Below are 7,098 nucleotides of genomic sequence, written 5' to 3' on the forward strand. Positions count from 1 at the left end.
GGCTTCAGCAATTTGTTAACATTACCATTTGAGCCTTCCCACCATTTTATAGTTTCTGTGGCTTCAGCTCCAAGTAAGCAGATGTCGGCTGTGACTCCACAGAGTCACCCGCCTCTCCAGATTTAGGAGTGGCTGTTTGCCCTGCAACCACAGTTCTTTAATGAGTCCAATAAAAGGCATTGATTTTTAGTATGTTATAGTTTTCTTGTTTTAAGGATGAGAGTGACAACTATCAAGCTCTTGCCATGTTGTAGCTAAAGCCATATGTCCCTGGATTTATTTTTCTACACATAGAGAACAATGTTTTGAAAAGATATGTTGAAGATAATCTATTTACTTATTGTGTTTTTAGCTTTGGAAGAATAATATCTGGAGATATATTGGGAGTGATCAAATGTTAGGTTAGATACATAATGGAAAGTAGAACTTGCACAGTAAGTTTCCTTAATCAGTGGCCTCGTTTTCAGGCACAGGGAGCCACCTGAAGCCTTTTAAGGGGGCAGATGAAATCACTGTCCCCAAATAAGGTGTTCTCTCAGCGCACTGGGTCACTGAAGGAATTGTAGAGGGCTCATGATTCCTTTTGCCCTCAAAATCTAAACTTTCCATCAATATTAAAGTTCTGTAAACCAAAGAAGTAAACTAGATCATCAAGGCCTCGTTGCAAAATCAGCCTTCAAAGGTAGTTTCAAATTAATGTGCCACTCCTCACTAATTAATTGTGGATGGCTGCTTCACTTTCAAGAATATGCCTTCTCTACTTACACTTCTCCACCAACACACACACACAACTAAAGGCTTTTATTGGTAAAGGAAAATTGGCTAAAATATGGGCCCCAATGTCCTCAATGCCCGAGACAGCTGGAGCTTCTTTCACAGAGTCCAGGAAAGAAGGGGCCACCAAATTGCGCCCTCAGCAAGCTCAGGTGTAGAGGTCAAAATCAATACATTTGGAGTTGTAAAACTGTCCACCAGGGGGTTCCAGCATCTGGCAATAAACACCATCCCGGAAGTAGCCTTCATTCACCCAAGTCTGCATCTGGGTGCTGGAGATGAACACAGCTCAGCATCCCCTGTGTTCTCCCGCTAATATTCCCACATCACGTCCATCAAACCATCTCCTGGCAACTCTACTTCTCCTCCCTAGGTAGGGGTTGGGGTGTCCAGCTCCACCTCTGCCAATTCCTCAGCAAACATGTCCAGATAAGGTGGGGGGCATGAGGCCAGGGAGTCACTGGGTCCAGCACCCCAACCCCTTCAGCCACACGGCCATCCATTCCCTTGTTTCCTGATACATACCAAGATTGATCAGACCAACCCGGAGAGTTTGTCCAAGCTCTAGGGTAACTGGGCCACCCAGGCCCCTTTTTGCCCGCTTTGCCTGCTCCTCTGGCCTGTAGATGCCTCGGTGCCCCAGCCACTGTCTCCTTTGGCAACAGCAGCAACAGAAGGCCTTCCAAGAGGGCTGGAGTACTCGCTGATGTCTGGCCCAGGCTGTCCTCCTCCTCTGAGTCTGATAGTGGGCACTGATAAGGTGGCTGCTCCCAGATCTTTACCCAGTCAATGTTGTCCAGCCAGCTGTCTCCTATCTGAGCTTCTTGATTCAAGAAGTAGTTGCCATTTACCTCAAAGTGGCCTTCTTCCATCTCTTCCTGTAGATTGAAGGGTGTGATCCACACACCCCCTTCACTGGGGAGTGTGGCTGCCTCCCGACTTTTCACATCCTCTGAGGCCAGGCTGTCATATTTGCTGGACTCCCTCATCCTCCTTCTCCTCATCATCACTATCCAAAAGAGTGTTTACCTTTGAAATGGCTCTCAGGACCTCCTGCCCCAGCCACAGGTCCACCACCTTCTTCTCGGAGACACTGATTTCTTCTTCATCATCTTCATTTCCTACGCCTTGAAAGGCCACTTTTCTCTTTGGCATGACTGGACAGAGGAGCCTTCACCAAGCTGAGCTAAGGACCCAAGGAAAGATGAGGAGGAAAAGGAGTGATGCTTTTGCCCGGGCTAGCTACATCCGGGGCACCGGGCCACCATCACCTGGAAGAGAACTGTAGAAGGCTCCATCTATATTTAGACTTGATTTACAGTGGTAGTTTTAAAATTGTGTGTTCTGCTGGAATTTTTGCTTCTTGTAAAAGTGAACCAGTATTTACTGCACTTTTTCCTTCCAGACCATTAGGAACGTTTTCAAGACCCTTGTTGCTCAAGGCAGCTTGAATGACTGTGCTGAGTGCAGTGCAGCGTCAGAAATATACCCAGCGTCAGCTTTCAAATTGGTGCCATCAAAAAAGTAGTGGGTTTTATTTGACTAATCTAAATTTAGAAAACATATTAAAGGAATTCGGTATTGCATGTCTAATAATATTTTTAAATGAGGATATTTTATTAGCTACACAGAGCGAGCTGGCAGTTTATGATGCCATCATTTATTCTCATTGTTATTTTGGTAAATATTATTAGTATTGCAGACCCATTTCTTTCCTAAGGAGATTTATCTTTTTTATTATTATTATTATTCTTCAAGATTATCATCCAGAGTAAAAGCCTAAATTCTCACAATGGCCCCAAATACTTAGCATTCTGATCTCGCCTACGACTTCTCTTCCTCTCATAACTTCTCTATAGCCATGGCTTTCTTACTGTTTCTTGAACACATTATTGATGTATGTACTCATCTTTGGACTTTTGTACTAGCTCTTCCTTCTGCCTGAAGCTTTTTTATTCCTAATAAGTGCATGTGTAACTCCCTAATCTCTTTCAAGGTTTCAGAGGATGTCACCTTAATAAGACCACCTTATTTAATTTCCATTTTGCCCTCTCCTGGTTTTTCTCATCCCTGTTAATCTGATCCTCCTTTTCTTTTTTCCTGAGTCATTTTCCATGCTAATATGCTGCTAATTTACTTCTTCATTTTCTTTATTATGTTAGAGCATAAGCTTCAGGAAGGTGGTATCTTTCCAAGTTTTGTTCCATGATATATCCAGAGCATCTAGAATAATGACAATGTAGTTAGTGCATGCTACATTATTGTTAAATGAATGAATGACCAAGCCTTTATACTATGCTAATTCTATATCCCAGATACTATGCTAGGGAAAATTATAGTGACTAAGACATGGATTGTACTTGATACACAGAGCAGTGAAATATGTATCACTGGTGGAAGAAAGAAACATAGATGGAGGATGTTGAGCAAGAAGTGATGCACATCTAAACTAGAGCTATGACAGTGGAAATGGTCTAAGAAAAATCTGGAGAGATATTCATAGGGAAAAAAATCAAGAAATTTTTGCAATTGATTGGATGGGGAAGCACAAGGAGAAGCATATTAAAATAATTCCAGTATTTCTAAATTTAGATTAGGAGTACAGGGAAATAAACACATTTAGGAAGTGAATATATAGATTTGTTTCTATATATGTTAAGTATAATAAAACCGGTGGTATGTTCAAGGGTTGATACTAAATAAGATGATAAAATCCAGAGCATGAGAGAGAAAGATCTGAGCTGCAGATATAAATCTGAGGGTCATTACTATTTAAATGATAATTGAAGTTGTACTTTGGATGATATTTTCTGTGGGGGAAAGTGAAAAAGATCTAGAAAAACAGAGATAACATCGAGACAAGAATTTTAAAGACTGAAGAAGAAAGACTACAAAGGAGAATGAGAAAGTGAGCCCTTAAAAGGTAGGAGAAAAATCAGATGTCAAAGAAGTTCAGGAAAGGATCAGGCAATAATGACAAAGGTTGCAAGGGACACGGACACACAATGGAGAGATAAACTAAGGCAGTAAATTGTCTAAAATGGACAATTTAGAATTTGTCCATCCAAGTTTTAGAATAGCTGCGTTTGAAAGACGTGTGCCTGTGGCTTTGGAAGCAAAGATTTTGATTAATAAATATATAATTGATTGCAGTTCAGAAAGTTCAGTCATAAAGATTCCACATACTCTTTGCTATTACAGTATCATTTGATTCTTATTATTTAATTTGAGAAGACTCTAGAAAGAATATATTTTCATGAGTTGTCAATTGATGGACTTGTAGAGTGAAGAAAGCCTATTTCTATTTGATAGAAAACACGTTGTATTATATGTGCTTTATCTAAATATATGCAAATGTGTGTACAGGTCTTTTATTTATACATATCAGTGAAATGAATGACATCGATGGTGATTTAGTTATTGTGTTTAATACAATGTAATATTAGGTTCCTGGATGAATTTGCAGTTTCTAATAATGAGGCATATTGATCTGAATATTTAGTTGAATGAGAATTAGTGATTATATCCATTTCCTTAGGTATTTTTTTTCCCCCCAAGGAGAAAAGTAGCTGTCCTTTACTGAAAATAATAATGTATATCTTCGTGAGTATCAATGGGTATACTTTAAAATTCACTATGAGGAGGCTATGTAAAATGCTTATGCTTTTTGCTTCTGGCATCTAGATTTTTACTTAATTTGTGGCTGTTCTCTCCACATATATTACTGGTTGAAATGATAGTAAAAGAAAGAACACTTATATTTTGCATACTTTGGCTTATCGAGTATCTGAATAAATACATTTTACTCTCCTGCTCTCTCAGTGGGATATATCATTTTAAAAAAAGCATAATTCTAGATCTATTTGGATATGGATTAGAGGCAAGGTGTGTGATGAGAATATGAAAAAGCAGAAAGGACAGGAGAAGTGATATCATGCATGACAGCCTTGTGAAAGGTATTAGAAAGGTATAATGGGAAGCCATCAAAAATTTTAAGGAAATGGTTAATAAAGCCCCATGTGACAGCATACAAAAAAATGTCCTTTGCTATGGCCAGGAGATTGGTGGTTTTGAAGATGGGACACATGGCGATCCTTGTTGCATAAGCCAAGCATGTTTTCTTATATATTTTAGGTGCCCAATAAATAGTTGCTGCTCCAATGCAAATGTTCTAGGCTTATTTCAAGAGTATCTCAGTCAGAGGAAATGGGCACAAGCTTTGAAATGTTCTGGTACATTGGGAAACTGCATAGGGTTCAGATGGAGATTGGAGTTGGTTTTACAAAGTAGACTATTAGCCTAAAAATTAAGCCTTGTAGGAAAATGGAAGACCACTTCCAGATTTAAAACAAAAAGTTGCATTAAATTTGCATTTTAGAAAGACATTTTTGGTAGTGACCTGGGTGGATGAACTTTAAAGGGAAGGAGAAAAATAGATGAACCTCCAAAAGTAAATCTGGGCTAAGAAGGCAAATAAAATGTTGTGGGAGCTATGCAAGAGAGAGATTCAATTAAAAGGTGCAGAAATGTTAAGTAGAAACAAAAAAGTAACCACTCAATTTAGAATCATTTCATTATTGTCTTTGCTTTCCCTTTGGAGAGCTTAAACCAGATTATAAGGGATTGAAGCATGAATGGGAAATGAGCAGATGGAGAAGGCAAGTTTACAAAATTATTTCTAAGAGCTTGGCTGGGAAGGGAAGTTGGACCCAGAAATTGTAGGATTTAAATTTTTTCTATATTTAAAGGAACAAAGACACAGTTGTCTTTACATAATCGATGGAAAGAAAGAGCTTGAAATATGAGAGGGGAGTAAGCATATTCTATTTGAAAAATGAAAAGAAACTAGAACACAGGCAGAGGGATTAATTAGCCCTAGATAGCAGGAGGGACACCTAACTCTCTTTTATTATGGGAAGAAAGGAAGTAATAATGGTTTAGAGGTAAATTAATTTGTGGATGGAGTTAAGAAGTAGACTACTGAAACAGAATAGCTGTTGTTGGCCAAAAATGCATCAGTAAAACTCAGTATGCAATTTTCAATTATGGAGGCAATGGTCAAGAGCTTGCTGTTTAAATTAGACTAAAAAGTACTATTGAGGCCCATAATACAAGAATGGGACTAAAACCAGATTTATAAACTAATAATGCTGTTCTCTCCTTGACTATTGACTTTAACTTGCATTTTACTTATTATAAAAACTTCTGCTGGGCAAGAAGATTATTTACAGAGCACTTTATTTATTTCCTTGAAGATGAATCAATAAATGAAAATTTTAAAATGCATATCTATAGCTCTTTTTTAATTTCCCCCTCCTCAAAAGTTCTTTTTACTTATTCATAATACTATCATTCCTAAAATTGTTTTCTTTTGCAATTACCTTACAGTGACACTTAACTATATGATTACTGCCTTTAGGAAAGGAAAAGATTGTCATACTTTTATGCATTTTAAAACCATCTAATATATCACTTTGTAGTCACCAGTCTATAAGTAATTATGAAGTCCAAAGAAATGACTGTTACAGCATGATGTAGTTAAGAAAAAAAAAATTTAAGAAAATGCCTCACATAAGAGTCACTCATTAAATGTTTGGAGGATCCAAATATTTGTTGGAAGCCAGACTAAATTAAGACCTACTCTCTGGCACAGCTGTATTCCTCTGCGGCTTTGGGCTGTGTCTGATGTATCAGCAGTCGTGACAGAGGGCATTGCAGCCTCGGTGCAGACATTAGTAGGCACTGGCAGAAAAGGCCTTGACATTGGCAGAGACTGGGAACAGTGGCAGCACCTTGGGGAGGCTCAGTGGTAATCTTGTCAGAGGACATCAGAGGCCAACCTCCTGATGCTGGCACAACAGGCCCCCCAGAGTTGCTACAGATGGGGAAATGGCAGATATTACAGTATCATCAGGGAAGTCATCTTCGGAGACCAGTGAGGTATCTTGATGGCCTAGAGGAAAAACTGAGGTGAAAGATTAAGGTTATTTAAAAAGCAAAGGCAGAGAAATACTCTGCGGAACTGATATTAAGATCCTCGTTTTCTTCCCCAGATGGAATGGCCAGGAAAACAAGGGTTTCACATTTACAGGCCTGAAATTCTCCTTTTTTTTTTTTTTTTTTAAATTTCCTACTCTTAAATTCTTATCACCTTTTATTGTTATTACTGCTACTACCTCTGCTAAAATGAGAGAAACAATAATGACTACAATATATAGCACTCTATTTTATAGCAGCAACATTTTATAGCACACTTACCTACTATGCGCTAGTATTTTGTTATTTTTTTCTGAATCATCTCATTTAATTTTCAAAAATATAAAC

General features: G+C 38.4%; 1 pseudogene; it reads right to left on the bottom strand.

The window, feature by feature from the left end:
* Positions 1–846: 846 nt before the first annotated feature.
* Positions 847–1,929, bottom strand: LOC120583803 (CD2 antigen cytoplasmic tail-binding protein 2-like; annotated as a pseudogene).
* Between the last annotated feature and the right edge of the window lie 5,169 nt (positions 1,930–7,098).

The sequence above is a fragment of the Pteropus medius genome, unplaced genomic scaffold, assembly GCF_902729225.1.
Source record: "Pteropus medius unplaced genomic scaffold, Ma_sr-lr_union100, whole genome shotgun sequence".
In the NCBI taxonomy this organism is placed as follows: Eukaryota; Metazoa; Chordata; class Mammalia; order Chiroptera; family Pteropodidae; genus Pteropus; species Pteropus medius.